We start from the raw sequence: 20,671 nt of genomic DNA, 5'->3' as shown, positions 1-20,671 counted from the left end.
AAGATATTTCTTTTGTGAATGGAGGGGGGAAGAATTGTGTGAAAGAGAGACTGGAAACTTGGAATATTGACAGAACATAGCTCTTGCCCATGAAATCGCCTCCTGAATCACTCTGATTCTTCAATAGGTAGTTATAATAGTGTCTTTCCCTATTCTAAAAATGAGTATTAATAAAAAAACTAAGTTGCATCAGAAAAGGCCACGTACCATACTTTCTGTATTCTAGTACCAATATCTCATGTTCAGGAAACTGTAACATAAGAATAAAGTCATTTTGAGATGTCACATGTCCATGTAAGAACGGGTTACCTTAACTTCTGTTTCTGAAAGTATGATAGAAGATGTACCCTGATATCAATTACCTGTGAAAAGAACTAAACATGATGAATATTTTCAAAATAATTCAGAATATATAGATAACCTGGCAAGAAAGTAAGGAATACCTAGAGGCCAAAAACTAAGTGAAAGATAAACTTAGAGAGGTAAATATCAATAGAGTCAGCTTTGACCTTGAGTGAATATTCTGAACCCAGATAAACTTGAGCTTCAGTTGTCAAGGCCTCATGGATGGGGGAATAGAAACCAAGCCTAGGGCCTAATCAAAGTGGAAAGAGTAATAGGAAATGGTCCTACAAACCCCAGAGGACTACACCTCAGTTTAACAGTAAATTAGAAATAAACTTGCTCATCTTCCACGGGGCCAGAAAAGAAAATTGCCGATATCAAAACTTGGTGCTGGATGGAGAAAGTAAAAATCTTCTCTGATAATTCCCAGTCCAAAGCCAGCCTTCATGTAGCCTGAATTCATAGGTCCTCAAGAGTCTTTAAAAAAAAGAAAACCTTAAGCCAAAATATTAACATCAGCCTAGGTTGGTTTTGCAACCCAGCCAAAGCAAACATAAATCTCCTCTGAAGGATATCAACCCTCATGCTAGGCCTTAAAATAGTTCCACAGATAAATGTACAATAAATAATAAGCATGTTTAATATAAAGTCATATTTAACTCTTCCCTATACCTTACTGCACAACAATAATAAATTCTCTACTCCTAGAGATTCTAACTCAGCATTTCTGCTCTTATTCTTCTCATCATCTTCAAACATAGTATTAATTGTCCAAATCTTACCCACTTGGAAAGGCACAGATCAATTACCTCTGCTTCCGTGATGACGCCCATGTCTCTCCTTGTCTTCCCTGCCCTCATTCCTTGCAAATCAGTATCACTTCATCTCTATTTCACTTTTAGGACTTCCGTGGTTGGTATAATTGTACACGTCTTATTCTTGAACATTAAGCTCCTACATGTAAGGGTCCAAGTCTAGCTTAGTCATCTATAGTCCTCAAAAATACCTAGCAAAGTATCTTTTGTATAATAGGTGTTCAATAAATTGTTTGAATTAAGAGATAAATTGGCTTTAACAAGCACTTATATTCAGTAAAATACTATATTGAAGGCCTATAAACACAATCATGGGCATCCAAAATTACTGTTGTTTGACAGCTCTTATTTTTGAGCAAAGCAGCTAATGAGAGAAAAGAATTTCAAAAAATCAGACTGCTCCAAGTTCTTCACATGTTGTCTCATCTCAGATTAAATGAAGAAAGTGGTACTTCTTTAGCCCAGATACATGTTACTTCTTTAGCCCAGATACGTGCTTCTTCTTCAGCCCAGATACGTGCTTCTTAAGCAGAAATGAGCTGTGGAAATGCAGCTGGCTGCAGTTTTCATTTTCCTTCTTATAGGTAAACTATCAAGCTAATTAAAGAACCCCACATTATCCTTAAAAATATATTCAGCTATTTAATAGGAATAGCCGTCTAACTATTAAAGGCTATAGTAAATACATCCTCAGAGCTGTTAAAATTGCTTGAGGTGAGTGGCCAAATAAAAAAAAAAGAAAAAAAGAAAAAAAAAAAACAAAGCAAGACAGTTATATATCACTAAGACATCAAAGAAGTAGTCATCCCCTGACAAATTAAACCAGAGAATAGATATCTGCATCTCTAGATAAAATTAAGAATACTTCAAATTCCAGATTCTGGAAGCATCTGCTAAACACACCCCCCAAACCCATCAAGCCAGCAGCTGTGTGATCTATTTAAATATTCCCCAAACCACCTGGAAAAAATGCAAATTATACAGCCTTGTTCATAAAAGAAAATAAATAAATGTCTCTGCTGAATTTCTACCCTCCCTGTATTATAAAAGTTAACAGCCCTGGCAAGGGAGATTGCATAATTAAGAACTAAAATCTTAATGACTTAAATATTTTATTCAGTCTTTGATATCACATTAATAATAGATGTCCAGAAAGGGATAAATGTGATTTGCTGTAGAAACTTAAAGTCTCTCTGAATCAATAATAACAATGAGAATGAAAATATATTTACATTCATATTGTTTTAACTATTATACAAGACCAAAAGCTAAATCCTATATGGTATCTTAGGTATTTACAGAAAGTGATACTTTTAACAAAATCATTCTGTAAACCTAGAAACCATGTTACCACCTTCACTCCGTGGTTGCAAACTCAAAACACAATATTCCAAATAATTTAAATTCAGCAAGCAATATTACTGAAAGTAATGAATGTACAGATATGCACTGAGACCGTGTAAAAAATAAAATAGAAATAAATGCCCAAAACTGACACATTTGAATAAAGTCCAAGGATGACTCTAGTTTCAATGTTAGTAGTAAGAGTGGTTTCTTTCCAGAGAAGGAAAACAAAAAACAAAAACAAAAACGTGGTTCTATTACTTGTGTGTTGTTGATGTCTCATATAGATTGGGTCAATCTAAAATAAGTTCTTTTAATATACTCTCATCATTATGCTACTACTACTTAATGAACCAAGTGAGAATATATGATTATTCATAAAGCAAAACGCAATAAAAGGAAAAGATGACTCAAAAAACAAAACAGCACTAATTTTTAAAAAAATACCCAGCTCAAATATGTCAAGAATATAATTCACAAAGCAAGCATTTGATCATCACTGTCATGATAAAGGGGGGAAAGGTATACCATCAATTCTAAGATATATTTTAGAGAAAATTTAATGGTTAAAAATATGAAATGTTTAGGAAGAATATATTTTGAGACAGAAGATTTAAAAGCATAGTTGTTTCCACCATCAGCTAACAAAAGAAACTGATAACAAAAGAAAAACACCAAATGTTATCATGTTATAAATCTGAAGTTCTGACTTTACGCCTTAGCAACCTAATGAGTAATACATCTGACAAGCTGGTCTAATACAGTTTGGAGATAGGGAATAGACCCTACCACCAGCTTCATTGGAAGCACCAGTAATTTAAGTAACTTTTCAAGAAATACAGCTGCCTGCACAGTGCTTGCATATATAGTAAGTGCACAATTAATGTATCAAGTGCAACAGAAAGCAACTCAGTATGTGAAGCACTTTTCTGTTGCAATGACTCAGTATATGCTTATTTGTAATAAGATCACTTATAAAGTAACATAAGAATGAAGGGAAAAATTTAGATGCTTAGGAGGAGAAAAGGAATTAAAATAAACATGAGTAATATCAGAAAATAAAGGAGAACATTGAATGTATGAGTTCTGAATTGAATTCTGAATTATTCAATTCATTGAACATGTAGAAATTAGTTTCATCAATATTATGTCCCAACTACAATAAAGATATATTTTTAAAAACATCAAAGAACTACCACACCTTTAGTAAACTCTATGAAACCCCATAATCTGATTTTTAAAGTTGAAAATATATAACAAATATCAAGAATTGTTTTCTCCACCTGTAGTACTCCATAGTAGATTATTGAAGCTACTGTTTAAGTAACTTTCTGAGGTAGAAACAGATTCTGTTTTCTCATTAAAATCTCTTGTCTGATTCTATTTGGTATTATAATTTCTTATTTTATTAACTGAGTCATTGAGGCAACTCAACTAGAATATGAATATATGGCCATTAGATCAATTAATGGTATTTTTCTTATGTTAGGGAAAGTAAGTATTTGCTACTTCTTCACCTCACACATTATTACTTTTAAAAATTAAAATTATTAATTATAATTAGGCTACTATATACATTCAATGTTCTCCTCATACATTCAATGTTCTTCTTTATTTTCTGATATCACTCATGTTTATTTTAATTCCTTTTCTCCTCCTAAATTAGGCTCAAAATTACCTCCCACCTGCATCAAACCAATGAGACATATGTAAAAGCACAATCCTATGATGTGGCTAAAAAGTCATGCCCTAATTACATTTTTAATGTTTGTTAACTTAAAAGTAACTTGCCTTTTCTTGCATTCCAGTAGCAATGAGCATACACCTAATATCCAGGTACAATTTCCCACTAAAAGAAAATACAGGTTCCTCAGAGAAATTGTAGATTCCAAGACTGTGCAAGAGTAGCTACAAGATGAAACTAAAATGTCTTTCTATGTCAAAAAGTAAGGTAGTGCTAAAAAAAAATGTAGGCATTTCACAGGAACAGATTGAGGGAGCTCTCACTGGCTAAATCTGGGAAAAATTTAGCACCAAGTAATGCATTGCAGTAATGAACTATAAACCATTGAAAAATAGGAACTTATAAGTCCATACTAATAACAAATCTATCAATAAGTAAAAATGATAGATGAGAAAGGAGAGGTCTTGCTTACAGTAGAATGCTATATGTAGAAGGAGTACTGTAATTGGCAACATATTATTTTACAACCATTATGATAAATGTTAGATAATCTAGGGGAAAATTTTGATGAGGAGCAAGATATTTACATGGTCTTAAAGTATCTTCCCACAGACTGCTTATTAATTCCAAGGAAAAAAAGAGTAATTAGACACTAGAGAAATTATATAATACCTTAATCGAAAATTGATTTCTCCAACGAGGGGTGGACAGACAGTGAGTACCTCTAGGTGTGATACCTCATATAGTATCACCTATGCTGAATTCTGGCTAAGAACACATATCCTGAATCTAATAATAAGGAATACTATGTTTCTAAAAAGGAGATTTATATTTTACAAATTGTTGATGTCATAAAAGACAAAGAATGGCTGTGGAAATGTTCCAGATTAATGAGGCTGAAGAAGAAACAGAGATGGAGATGGAGATTGGAAGGAAAGAAGGCAGGAAAAGAGAGGGAGGAGGGTTAAGGAAAAGGGAAAGAGAGAAGGAGAAAAAGGAGCTTAACAGTAGTTGAGTAAAGGATATATACAAGTGTTCTTTGTAGTATTCTTAATCTTGCAATTTCTGTAGGTTTGAAATGATTTCCAAATACAAGGTAATGTATAACTAGTCTTTTCTTGGTGTTTCTTAGTGTGCTACATTATGCTGTTTTCCTGGTCTCGCTTGAAAGGAAATTATTTGAATATCTACTTAAACGACATTGCAGAATAAAAGGAAAACCGGAAGTATTAAATCACACCATCACCAATAGCCTAGAATCCTATATCAACGGGGTACAGAGATATATACCATATAATATTATGATGTCAATGTTAAAAGCTAAGATACAATTTCTATACAAATATTTCCAATTTCTTTTTGTTAGAATCATAGAACAAAGTCAGAGGATCCCTTAAAAGTACCTAATACAACCATTTGATTTTTCGGTTCATGGAACTGAGGTCACACAGTCACAGAGAACCAAGACTTAAAACACAAGGACTCCTATTGAGCCTTGTCACCTGCCAAAGTATATACTTGGCTAACTTGAGCAAACTGAAATGTTTCAAGTAAATCCTTTATATAGTGTTACTATGAAACAGAGCAAAAAAAAGCCTATTTTATCCCTTAAGCTGTTTTAACTTGTATATCTGAGGTATTTATTTTAACATAGATTATAATTATATATATTTTTTATTTTAAAACATGAATTTATAGATAAAGGGTACTATATATGCCTAACTGACTATGCTTTAGAAATTCATTATAATCATGGCTAGCCATCATAAATGTCATTCCATGTAAACTGTTCTCATTACATGTACTATTTGAACTAGATAAACACAACGGAATCCATTTTCATTGGGCTATCTCTAACAATGCATGAAGTGATTTTCATTCAGTCATCAGTTTATAAAGTAATTGGTTTGCCAATATTTCATTTTCATATGATCCTGTTGACAGAAATAAGTATTAGGTAGCATAATCCAGCTATTCCATCTTTTCCATTTAATCTTCAGATCTCCTAGTCACTCCCCTGTCATTTACTGAAGACTGTAGCAACTGACTCAGTCTTTTTGTTCACTCTAACTTCTGTTGTTTTCAGTGACTTCATCATCTGCATCAGACCTATTATAGTCTCTCAGTTTAACTTATCCATCTTTTCCTGAATTCAGCCTCTGCCATTCAATCCTGTGATAATCACACCCTTACCACCTAAAGTAACACAACCTCCCAAATCTCAATTCAATCACCATAACTGATGATCTTTTTTTCTATAGTTCCAGTTTAGTCGATCAAGTAACCCTGCTGAACCAATTCTTAAGTGTCAACGAAGCCACCAGCCCTTTGACCCACCATCCATCATTCCTCTCCTGTCCTCACTTGCCTCCCTGTCTAGTTCAAATTCCATGGCCCAAGATATATTCCTTGACATTAGTAATCATTATCTAATGCTCTTTCCCCTTAATGCTTCCACGTTTTTGCAGGCCTGCATTTGTATGGCATTCTTAGAAAATAGCATAATTGGGAAGAGTAATTATCACTCTAAAGTAATAATAATCAATTTCAAGGGAACACTTTCTATTATCCAGCAATGACAGCAACACTATACCGATAATTACTTCATATTTTTTCAAATGATTCACTTCACATCAACCCATCCCACACTGTTGCTAAACTGTTAGGTGGTGACATTGCTGCCTAACTAATGAGAAAATAGAAACTATCAAATGGCACCTCCCCACCCATAATCATGCCACTAGCAAATAAACTTGCATTTATACCATCTTCATCTTTCCCATCACAAAGGAGAAAAGGATCCTCCTATCAAAGGTAAGTTCTTCCACATGTAGATCTAGGACTCCTCCCTTTTCTTTCTTTCACTTTTTATTTTCTCTCTCTCCTACATCTTCAACTTTTTCTTTCCAACCCTATTATTCTCATCAGTATTCAAAGATGCTTTAACATTTCCTATTTTAAAAAAAAAAAAAAAAAAACATAAAATAGGCTGGGCACAGTAGCTCATGCCTGTAATCCCAACACTTTGGGAGGGCGAGATGGGCAGATCACCTGAGGTCAGGAGTTCGAGACCAGCCTGGCCAACATGACAAAACCCTGTCTCTACCAAAAAATACAAAATTTAGCCAGGAATGGCGGTGTGCACCTGTAGTAGTCCCAGCTACTCAGGAGCTAGAGGCACGAGAATCGCTTGAAGCTGGGAGGTGGAGGTTGCATGCAGTAAGCCAAGATTGCACCACTGCACTCCATCCAGTTTGGGCTATAGAGACTCTGTCTCAAAAAAACCCAAAAAGCAAAAATCCTAAAACACCCTAATACCATACCCTTCCCACATACCACCTTCTCTGTGCTCCTCCAGAGCCACGCTTTTCAACAGTTGTCTAGCCAAACTGCTTAAACTCTCTCACCTCCAACTGTATTCTTCAATTCACACCAACATGGCATCTAGTTCAGACTCTCAGTAGCATTTGATTCATTTGATCGTACTCTCTTTCTGAGAACGTTTTCTTATTTTGGTGCTATGACTCATACTGTTCTACTTTTTTTGGCCATACTTTCCTCAATTTGCTTTGCTGGATCTTCCTCCTTTCTTAGGCCTGTAATTGATAGAATGCATCAGGGCTTCTATCCTGTACTTTCTTTTCTTCTCCATGTATATACTCTTTCACAAAGTGATTTCAACCAGATATATTATGTGAATACCATCTATTAGCTAATGATCTCAAATTGATACCTCTAGCTATAACTAATCCCTGGAATTCTAGACTCAAACTCTAACTATTTACTACTTACCAAACAACATTTCCAACATGATTTCAGTCCAAAAAATATCTCAAATGCAACATGTCCAAGGCATAACTCTCTATTCTTGACCCCTGACCCTGATACCACCCACGTTTTTCCTTTCTCTGTAAATGGTACCATCATCTAGTTGCTTAGGCCAAATAATTAGGAGTCTTTCTTGCTTCCTTTTTGTCTTTTATCCCACAAATCCAATTCATCAGCAAGTATTATTGGTTCCATCCCCAAAACATATGTGAAAATCAATCAAAGAAGTGAACAAAGCAAATTGAGAAAGAGTGGGCTGGTGAAGAAGGAGGAAACCCTAGAGAGTGCGAAGTCACAAAAACCAATATCATAGTTTCCTCTAAGAAAGAGGGAATGGTCAAATATATAATAAAATGCTGCTGAGAAGTTAAAATAATAATCGAGCCACAAACATGGAATGTCACTGGAGTTCTTAAGAAGAGTAGACTCTGTGGAATGATGGACCTGAAAGTTCAATCGGAATGGACTGAGAGTGAGATGAGAATGTAAGACGGTGACTAATAGAATCATAGAGAAATTTTTCAAGGGGCTTTGCTGTCTGAGAAGCAGAGAGATAGGGAATAGTTGGAGGGAGCTATGAGGTCAAGAGTGGTTCTTTCTATCAAGAGAAGAGACACTAGAGCATGTTAGTATGCTGCGGAAAATGATCCAGTAGAGAAGGAGAAAATAAATATGGCATAGAGAAAGAAGCTAAATCACTGAGGAATGGGAACCAGGGCACAAGTGGACAGATTGCTCTTCCACAAGTACAGGGACTCTTTCTGTCCACGGTAACGGGAAATAATATGAATTAAGATACAGGACAATTTGATAGATTTTGCAAGGGAAGATGAAGGGGCTCTTGATGGAGTGCTTCTAGATTTGTTAACGAATTATGAGGTAGTTCATCAAATGTGTGCATGTTTACGTTTCTCTAAGTGTTCGTGTGGTGGGTACTTTAGGGATTGAGAGGTGAGGCATAAAAGAAGTTGAAGAAGAGAAAACATGAGAAACAGCTACGTTACAGAGCAAGAAAAAAAAGATACCAGAGAGTTTACAATATAGCATTAAATGTCAAATTTGTTACTTACAGGGTTTGACCAAAAAGAAATCACATATATACCAGTTTAGTGGATTTTTCTTTCATTGCAAAATTACAATTTCTTATTATACAGCAATGTATTTTTGGAAGATAAAACAACATTACATATTTTGTTTGTTGTATGCTCAAACAAAAAACCTGTCACAATGGTTCACAAGTAAAATGACATTCTTGTAGACAAGCAAGTTATTCATTTTTCTTTGTACAAGTCTATTTCTGTATACAGATGTCAAAAATTAATTTGAAGATATAAAAGCATGCAATTAAAGTTGCACTATGGTAAAAACTATGCCCATTTCAAGCTTATTTCTATTATTCTGTGGCTTACCATTACATGATCAGAAAGCATGATGTCTCAATGTCAAGAGTATTCATTTAAAATTATATCAAATAAGCAAGTTGTATTTACAAAACCAGCAGCATGGGCTGGAATTGTTTGTCTTCTTTTAGCATTTTAATTTACAGCTTTCTAAATGCAAATTAGGGAAAGAAAGTCTCTGCTCACTAGATGGTAAGTACATATTTTTTCCTTTTTAAAATATCTCAATTGTATTAGTGGTGTTATTTTATTGGTAGTGTATTTACATGCAGCCTTCACACATGGCCCCCAAAATACTTTATAAATATTAAAATAATGCCTACAATTTCCCTCCAACTAAATCTCTGCAATGTACCATTAAAATTATCCTTCACAAAAGGCAAATCATTACTCTTTTTATATTAAAAAATAAAGTGCTACTTTAGACAACTGATTTCTCCAACAGACAAAAACTGAGTAATATCAGAATGTACATCCCCCTCCAGGATATAAATACAAAATAAATCCATGAAACTTAAAAGATCCCAAGCTATAAAACTCCCTCTGCTTTGGCCTTTCAATTCTCAGCTCCATTTTTATTACAGGGCAACTAAAACATTACTCAGGTGAAGCAGTAAAGGGGAGTTTTGAAAAAGTCATCAAATCCTCTCTCTGTCAAGCAAAGATGGCAAAGGAGTTTGAAAGATAAAGCCTTTTGTGCAAAATAACTCATCACAGGTTCTCTAAAATTGAACTGCTAAAATTGGTGAAGCTTGTTCACATTCACAGAAAGGTATTCACTCACTTGATAAATTACCAATAGGGAAAACACTTCTAATCCCAGTAACATATACAGTCATAAATTTGTGACCTTTTTAACCAAAAAACAATGTCTACTTGGTTTTGCATTTTTCACTGGATAAAACAAAATAAATCTCATTTTCAAATGGTTAAATAAGTTAATTTTCAACGATCGGTATTCATGTCTACATATTTTAAGCTAATAATATTGCTAGACAAGTATTCTTTAAAAGCTACACTCCAAGGTTGCTTAAAAAATAAAAGTATCTTCAATGGATTTTATACCTACTTAATATGGATTTTTACATATTTTAACAGACTATAGTGAGTTCTAAATTTTAGCAGGGTTTCACAACATAAACTCACTTAAAATTTGCCTCAGTGTCAATTTAAGTAGCAAATACAATAAACAAGAAGAGGCAATAGTTTCTATACTTTAGTGACAATAATTATTTCATTTATTTGATATTTATGGGACTATAAATGTTGGATTGACTTCACAAAATAGAATTGAGCAGAAATAGTATTTCAGTTTTTCTGACACACATACACATGTATACACACATGCACACATGGGAAAAGTTGGTATGACAGTAAAACTCAAAAACCAAGCATTAATTATCTTAAAATGTAACATAGTCAAAGGATTTCTGATCAGATTTTATTTTCAATGAGTGACTCATCTATTTTCTGGATTTTATCTTATGACATTAGCAATGGTCTGATATTCACTCAATGAAAACATAAATCAGAAGCCTGAGAGAAAGAAAATAAAGTACTAGCTTCCCAATCCACACAGAAAGAGGATTATAGTTCTACATTTAATATGAAAATTTTCAAAGCACAGCCATTAGCCATGAAAAGAAATCTCTTTCATGTTCAACAAATTCATCTAAGAAACATTAGAAATATATTTATAGATCAAGAAGAACTTCAACTTGGTCTCTTACAATATAATCATCATTACTGTCACAACAAATTCTAAGCAGTGATTAATGGCACTGGTTTTCATGCACATCATTCTATTTTATCATACTAACATCCATGTAAAAAAAAGTATTATTATAATGACAGATGAAACTGAGATTTAGAGAGGTTAAGACACCTGCCCCTGGTGGCAGGGCAGCCAGGATTTAAACTCAGATAGTCTGGCTTCAAATAATATACTGTCAATTAAACTGTTACAAAAAATAATAATAAATAACCTCTGCAAGAGTAATAGTTGGCAGATTATATAAGAACCTACCAAAACCTTATACTAATACCTAGCCTGAAGGCATCACTGCTAGCTAGTCAATGTATAATCTTACAACTAAAGAGAAAAGGAATGACAGAACCAGAAAAGAAGATGAATTAACTCAATTAAGTCTTCTTAAGTCTTCCTATTGTCTTCTATTTATACTCTTCATTTCTGCTGTTATTTATTTATTTGGAATGCTTAGTTTAGGTAAAAAGAAATCAACCCTGTTTCCCCCATCAAAGATATGTAAATATTACAAATTTTTTGCACATATCAACAGATTTAATGCCAAAAGTTTATGATGAGAAATTCATTAAGTCAAAATTTCCCATGGGCTTACACTGTCCCAGAATAGTTAGTTCCAAGGAAAAACACTGCTTTTTTTGAATGCCTCTGACAACTTCTAATAGGGAAGATATAAAGAAATATTCATCACAAACAAAAAAATAGGGAAGATATAAAGAAATACCCAGTACAGCCACCAGTTAACATAGCTCTCACACTCCACTTCTCTGCAAATAAATGTCTGAAGCATAATTGGAACATGCTACTCCTATTTTAACTGAAACACTTCACAAGTAGAAATTTTAAGCCAGTAATCAGTACCATTCTGATTATTGTACCATTCTGTCAGCAAAGGTTATTCCCTTCTAAAGCCTTTTCTCACAAATTACCTCATCATCATCATCGGGTGTGCATAGGTTGGCAATTTCCTTCAGCATCTGTCAGAACGCCTACCACAGGAAGTACTCAATAAATAGTTACAGGAAAAAATATACGAAATGAGGAAATGAATGAATGAACCATACAAGGGAGGATTATCCTGTCATCAAAGGATAAGTCAAATATCAGTATATAGTGGACAAGACATCTGTTAAAACCCATAGAACTGTATAACACAAAGGCTGAATCATGATATAAACTATGAACTTTAAGGATAGTAATTTATTAATATTGTTTCATCAATAGTAATAAATGTACCACCCAAAATGCAAGATATTAATAATGTGAGAAATTCTGAAGGACAAGAAAATTATATGGGAACTCTGAGATTTCTGCATAATTTTTCTGTAAGCCTAAAACCGCTCTACAAAATAGTCTATTTAAAAAATGAACAGTACATTTTCAAATTAGGAAATGCTATGCCTGGCTAAAAAGCCAAACGTTTATTATTATTACTATTATTTTTTAAATAGTAAAAGTAAAAATAAAGAAATGTTACTAACACTTCCAATGAAAGTTTATAGCCATCAAAAGACAGAGGAGAAAAACAGTGAACACCATATGTATTATTTATTATTTTTATTTCTAAAATGTAGCAGTGCAAAAGCGCCTCCAGCAACATATACAAAAATGTATCAATCTATATATTAAAACAAAAATCCTTCAAAACAACCCAAATACAGACTAATAAAGGAGAGAGAATATGTGAAATTCAAAGTATATTCAATGCAACACAAATCTCAAATCACTGGAAAAGATAAACTACCCACAAGCAGGCTTGCTCAAAGCCCTGACATCTGATGATGTTAGCTACAGTTCTGTAAGGTCAGGTGGGAATAATATGTTTCTCTACACCATCCCAAGCTGAGAAATGATGGCTAGGCAAAACTGTTGAGAGATCTAGAAGTTAGGTGGCACTCAAATAGACTGAGATATATTTTGTTAAGTTACGTAAACTGAAAAGCAGTTTCTTTTATTTCACTATGTTAATATGTAAATGTGTTTTAATAAATGTCTTTTATAATAATGCCTTAGACAGACTACCACAGATGCCATAATCTGGGAGAAAAAAAAAACCCTCAAGGATAGGTTACTTGCCAAGTCTCATCCTACAAAGTTTGTGACAAAAAAGAATCACACAATAAATCATGCAATAAGAAATCATGCCTGATTTATTAAATCAGAAAAATATTATATTCCCATATACAGAGTAGGAATTAAATGTGTAAATGAGATGAATAACAACAAAGCCTCTACAATATAATGTAGCTGTCAGAGAATCAATCACGCTTACTACTCTTCAGTGAAGTTTGTATGCCTGAGAAAGCAAGCAAAAGCAGTGTCTCTGGATTTGACTCATCTACATGGTGAGATCTTTAAACGATGATCTTTAAAGCCACTTTCAGATTTCAAATGATTCAGTTTTGTGACAGAGATATGACCCACTGAAGTCTCAGGAAACTTAAACAGCTTCCACGTATTGTTCCACCATTACAAGACATCTGAGCCAATAGATACACGATGATAGTGAGCTCCTCCCAGAAAGCAGGAGAAGCTGGCTGGGCTCCAACTACAAGTATAAAAGTTAGAAGTAGACTGAAATCCTGCCAAGAGACTGTCACAAATGGAGACTCAGAAAGAGAAATATGAAAATAACAAATCTAGCTCCATTTGAATGGAAGCCAATGATAATGAATAGCACTACTTGTATAATTTCTCTTGAGTCCTTATCACAATTATTATGCTATTCTCTGTTTCCCTGAAGTAACTAATGTAACATTTTTATCTAAAAGGGAAATTCTAGCTTCAGTGGTCCCACTAATTTTAAACAACAACCACCACAACAACAAAAAACTACAGGTTATCTTAAAATACTTTAAAACAAAATTAAAAGGCAAATGAAAATTCAGGAAAAAACTGCAAACTGCAAAAATGGTGATCATGGGTTAATATAAACATATAAATATATTTAAAGAAATAAGTAACATACTATCCCTGTAAAACAAAAATGAGTAAAACTATATGAACAAAAAGTACGCAAAGAAAAACAAATGGTCAACATGTAATAAAGCTATTTAAACATAATGAGTAAGCAAATAATTATAAGTAAAAAATAAGATACAGTTTTTCACCCATCAACTTAACAAATAAAATATTTTTAAAAATCATGACACTCAGTATTTGTGAGTGTTCTAATGATTGCTACTCACATATGGCTGGTAGGAATCTAAATTTGAAAGCCTTTCAGAAACAACTTTGCAATACATAACAAGAGTCCAAAACAACTCATATCCTTCCACTAGTCATTTCAATAAGAAATTTACAAAAAGATTTATATACAAGACTATTCTATGTGACATAATAATATCAAATAATTTGAAACAATCTAAATATTGAACAATAGGGAAATAAATCTTAGTGAATAAATCAGCAAGAGAAAATGAATGAACCTATTGAAACATGGGCAAATTACACAAACAGGCATTTTTCAAAATACGATACACAAATGGCCAACAAATATAAGAAGAAATGCTCAGCATCACCAATCATCAGGAAAATAAAAATTAAAGCAACAATGAGATAACCACCTTATCCCAGTCAGAATGGCCATTATTAAAAAGTCAAAACACACAGACGTTGCAGTGAGCCAAGATCACGCTACTGCACTCCAGCCTGGGCAGCTGAGCAAGACTCCAACTCAAAAAAAAAAAAAAAAAAGTCAAAACAATAGATGCTGGCATGGATGTGGTACAAAGGGAATACTTTTACACTGCTGGTGGGAATGTAAATTAGTAGAATGACTATGGAAAACAGTATGGAGATTTCGTAAAGAACTAAAAGATCTACGATTTGATCCAACAATCCTACTACTGGGTATCTACTCAAAGGAAAATAAGTCATATCCAAAAGATACCTGCACTTTATGTTTATCACAGCACAATTCACAATTGCAAAGATATGTAACCAGTCTAAGTGCCCATCAACTGATAAGCGGATAAAGAAAATGTGGTGTGTGTGTGTGTGTGTGTGTGTGTGTACGTGGAATACTACTCAGCCATAAAGAAGAACAAGATAACATCTTTTGTAGCAATTTGGATGGAACTGGAGGCCACTATCCTAAGTGAAGTAATTCAGGAAAGGAAAACCAAATACTGCATGTTGTCACTTATAAGTAGGAGCTAAGCTATGGGTACACAGGGGCAGAGTGGGATAATCGACACTGGCGACTCAGAAGTGGGTAGGTTGGGAGAAGGGTGAGGGCTGAAAACTTATCTATTGTGTACAATGTATACTATCTTTGTGATGTATATACTAACAGCCCAGGCTTTACCACTATGTAATTTATCCATGTAATTCAAAAACAGTTTTACCCTAAAGCTATTGAAATTTTAAAAAATAATAAAAAATCATGGTATATTCTTATAAGGGAGTTTTATAGAGTCAATAAAATCATGTATTTCCAGAATATTACTTTATGTTCCAAGAATAAATACTAGGTTCAAAAAGCAGGTTATAGTATATACTACATACCAGAATAAAGTACTTATAAAAATATAAGGATATACGCAAACAGTAAAAAACGAAAAACTGCAGACATAGAGAAACAGTCACGGAAAGAATATATATAGCAAAATGAATAAAATGTTAACGTCAATGTGCATTTTGACTTGTTCAAAGCTGGGACAGAGAGAATGATGGTCACTTCTAAATTGCAATCGCGTGATATAAATTCAAGAGACATTTTTAAAATCTCTCATGCTTCCTAAATGGTATAAAATGAACATACATACCATGAATGAACACAAAAGGAAACATGAAAATATCCCCCAAGGCAATGCTTGCAGGGAGGTAGCAGACCCTATTTGGTGGAACCTACAATGACAGAGGACATACAGGCCAGATTACAGGCATCTGCAAGAGCAAAAAGTGCTTGGACAGGCAGCAGGAGATAAATATACATATATGTCTGAGATCTAACCAGCAGAAAGCCCAGTATGATTTTCTCACAGCAGTACTACAGGAAAGTACACAAAAGATGAAATGAAGCCATCTTATTGCCTAGCTAAATAGAAAAACTGATTCAAAAGGAACTTTTGTTATTCTCAGTGTTTAAAAATAATATATTACTAAGTTAAATGAGGTATACATTCAACTGTATGAATGATTCAGATTTGAATACTGGATCTACCACTTAAAAGTTGTGTAACTTCAAGCAAAATACTTAGCTCCTTAAACCTTGGTTTCTTCAGCTACAAATATTTGAGATTAAAAAAAAAAAATAGTACCTATATTTTACAAGGAATATGCTAGCATTAAATGAGGAGACTTAGGTAAATGCATCCAACACATTATTTAGCACAATTTAAATGCTCAACACTCAGCAAGTGTATTCTGCTATTTTAATGATTGTCATCTACCTAGTGCACCTCCTGAAGTTTATATCCCTAAAGTTAAACATGTTCCCATAAAGCAAAGAGTAGTCACACAAATAATTAGTCTGATTCACGACCCATCTTTTGTCAATCAACTCTCTCTCTCAAAAGGTGCCCTGATAATGAAATGAACAAAATCATGTGCATTTTGACTTGTTCAAAGCTGGGACAGAGAGAATGATGGTCACTTCTAAATTTATTCCCATTCCTATTCTATTCTGAGTACCAGCCCCATTAACTCCTTGTTCCACCTATACACATTTTACACATATAAAGATGTGAGTTCAGTACCACGGCAACCATGAGAACACTGAACATAAACTCCATACCCAGCCTATTTTTCTGCTACATGGCACATAACACAATTAACTTACATAGAAATATTATATTTCTTGCAAATAATCTATGAATTTATCAACCACTTAAACTATTATTGTTCTAATTTCACATCTCTAAATTACTGAATTTTCTAAGAATATTAACTCCTGTAGCAGTTTCCAAGATGTCCACAAACAGGAAGCACATAAAAATGTATTGAAGTCAGATACAAAATAAAATATTAATATTAATTGTGTATTTTACATAAATCTAGCCATATATTTAAGCAATCCAATGTTGAACCTTTTTGAAGGGGAGTGGTAAAAATTAGCTTAATTTCCCCCAAACCTCTAGTGTTCAAAAATACTTATCAAAAATACTTTTAAATTCCAAGTTTTCATATGCTAAATTTCAAATCTCAAATTAAAATAAAACTGTTGTTTAAATGGAATAAAGTATCAAATATTCAAATTAATATTACAATCCTGGTCTATTTTCACATATTGTTCTTATCACTTCTTTGGCTCCTTTTCCTATAAGCCTTAACCAAACTTAAAACAAATGAAATCTTTTTTTGTTTTGTTTTGTTTGTTTGTTTGTTTTGTGACAGGGTCTCAGGGGACCCTCCCACCTCTACCTCTCAAGTAGCTGGGACAACAGGCGCATGCCACCATGCTCTGCTAATTTTTGTATTTCTTGTAGAGACAGGGTTTCGCCATGTAGTCCAGGCTGGCCTCAAACTCCTGGGTTCAAGCAATCTGCCCACCTCAGCCTCCCAAATTGCTGGGATTACAGGCATGAGGCACCACGTCCAGCCGAAATCTATTCTTTCTCTAAATCCTGCTTCAAGACTGATTTCTTTGGTAAACATGCTTAGAACACCCAACAAACTGAATCCAAACCTTTCAGCTGTCTGGTTAGAGGTATATATTCTGGAATACACTATGACCACATTCCCCTGTTTAAAATATCAAAGTGACACTCGATATCTTGCACATATCTAATTCAAGAGGTTGAAGTCAAACTATTTGTTGATTAATCAGTTATATGAAGGATAGCTACTGTTCCCCACCTTGTTATATCTTAGACACTGTAGAAAATAGATCCACATTCATTTGCTCATACTATTTCATGATATGCAATTTCTTTTTTGCTCCAGAAATTAGACTTTGCAGAATCAAAAAGTTAAAATACTATTTTAAAATTCTTTATACAGTATAACTCCTGAATTTCTCTTCATTAACTTCATGCAAAAATCATTCCCAATAAAGAAGGCATCCCATAGATCAAGACTACTTATATGAATGTATTCATATTTCATGCTAATTAGTCCCTGTACACGTAACCTCTTTCCCTAGTGTGTCCAGTACATGTGTCTCTGTCCTGGATTGCTCATTAAATCTGTTATAGTTCATTTGAGCACTGCATCACTGTGACTGAATTAGACTTTTCAGAATCCAAGGCCTATGATTCCTTCCTCTTGTGTATTTCTTACAAAATCTTACAAGCAAAGCTGTGGTAGTGTTGTAGAAATAATGCATACAGTAGCCGATATGTTTTCTAAGTGTATAAACAAGGTTATCACGAAGGTAGACTGGTATCCTCAATCCCTCCATTGTGCATGCAGGTAATATGCCCAGTATCTGACAAGGTTTGAGAAGTAGCAACTCTTATTCTTTTTAATGGGGACCTCTGAGACCAACAATGTCTAGAAAAATACCATGCTCACTGTTACACGAGACTTTTCCTGGGTTACTGTATCCAATCCACACACACACACTTTAAAAAAAATTAAGTAACAGAGAGTGCTCAGTAGTTACAATGGTAATATATTCCTCCTCAACTGTAATGTTCTGAATCTAGTTTTTTTAATACGAGAAAAGAGGAGGTTATGTTAAAATAACTCAGTGGTGCAGGGGTCTCAAGTATGGATTAATTTTTAAATCGTTACATGACGGTAGTTTGATTTCTTTCTCTCTTCTAGTCCTCAGTCATGAAAGAACATTGCTGCAGGATGAAGTTTTTGACTTTTTTTTTTTAGAATGAATTCTGTACAATCCCAAGGTAAGATATTTTGCAGACTTGACAATTCCTCATTGATTTTCACTTTCCTATTTTTTGGAACCTTAGGCTAACGACATTAAAAAAAATCTGTTCTGTATATACCATGTAGATTATTTTAAAGATCACTCTATATCATACATACGTTTCTACTCACAATATGATTGAAACTGTTAATTATCTACATACATAATAATAAAAGTGGACTACAATGCTTGTTGGAACACATATTTTTCATTGACTTTTTAAAATCCTAATTTCTATAAACAAATAATTCTGACCAAATCCTATCTGGCAACATCTGGATCCTTTTGGTTTTCATTTTTAGCAGTAGTAAAAGTACTTGCCATTATTAAGTTTAATTCATAAAACAGTGTCACAGTAAAAAAAAAAAAAAATGAATATACTAACAATGTCTGCTGTACAAAAAAATGATTTCAGAATTTGTATATTTTAAGTTCAAAATCCCTGTTACATTATCAATAACTTAAAAGATAGTAAGAAGATGGCTTTAAGACATTTCCAGCTGTCAGGGCAGTTCCCTCATGCTAATTACTAGAACAACATAGACATGAAATATTAGAAATCATCATCAAGAGAGCAAGTTAAAATCACATTGGCCCTTTATACCAGTGTATATTTTCTTTTGAGGATGCTTGTAATTAATATCCACCCATAACTTTATCATCATCAAGATATAGATGCAACATATACAGTTTTATTCAGAGTTTGAAAATTTACATTGATCCAGCAACTCTTTAAAAAAAAAAAAATTACTGATATGTATCACAAAGTAACTTATCCTGAGGGAATTTACCAATCCTTGTGACAGTAACTTTGGTTTTTCAGCTCTTTTCTTTAGAACATCTTTAAAGAAAGTGTTTACTTATGTTGTTATACTATTTAGACATTCTCTATTGCTTTGTTTTGCTTAAATACAGAGACTTTAAATAATTCATAAAGTTCTCTATTTAGTTAAAATAAGCTATGACCATTTTCAAAAGAGGAGAGAGAGAAAGCGGGGGGGAACCCTACTAGGAGAGCAACAGAAGGTCTAATGGAGATGACCTTCCAAAAGGACATTCACTAGCATTCTAATGCAGCTGACTTAGTTTTTTAGATCTGGCATCTTTCTGATCTCTGACGCTATTATCTTACTTAGGAAAATAAGTACACTGTGAATGTGAGGATTTCAAATATGTAAAATTGGAAACTGGTTTTAATTGTTTGCTAATCTTGCTCATAAAAATCTCACATTTTCATTTCTTGACACAGAATGGATATCTAGTCTAGATGTATCTATGGAAACCTAACTATATCTGAAGATCAAATATTCTTAACAAAATTTTTATAGCATATTAGGAATTGTTTTTCTACCAGAAAAAGAAGCAACCTCTTTGTAGATGGCTGGCAGTGAATTTGAGACTTTCAAAATACAGAACCTTTGGGAAGAATACCATACAATGGTTTACACATGTTCCTTAAGGGCATCATACTGTCTTACTTAGAATTATAGTCCTTTGAGTAGACCAGGTCTTTAGTAAATGGTTATGTGAAGTAAACAGTTAATGATCCCAATAGAGATACTGAATTATTTGAGGAAAACTGAAAACTTAAAAGAGCCAAAGTAGTTAGTCACATAAGTCAGACTCTCTGAAACAAAGCAGTACATCCTTTAGGCAAAGGGTGCAAATAAAATT

The 20,671-nt window shown here is 33.6% G+C and overlaps 1 protein-coding gene and 1 pseudogene across 6 annotated transcripts in view; both read right to left on the bottom strand.

Moving 5' to 3' along the window:
* Positions 1–20,671, bottom strand: part of DIAPH2 (diaphanous related formin 2) — a 912,659-nt gene that overhangs the window by 552,686 nt on the left and 339,302 nt on the right. The gene's annotated exons all lie outside the window — the stretch shown is intronic.
* LOC126945265 (uncharacterized) lies at positions 2,652–12,689 on the bottom strand (annotated as a pseudogene).

Source organism: Macaca thibetana, chromosome X, assembly GCF_024542745.1.
Source record: "Macaca thibetana thibetana isolate TM-01 chromosome X, ASM2454274v1, whole genome shotgun sequence".
NCBI classification, from domain to species: Eukaryota; Metazoa; Chordata; class Mammalia; order Primates; family Cercopithecidae; genus Macaca; species Macaca thibetana.
The sequence above is the reverse complement of the archived record's forward strand: the minus strand, read 5'-3'. Positions and strand labels throughout refer to the sequence as shown.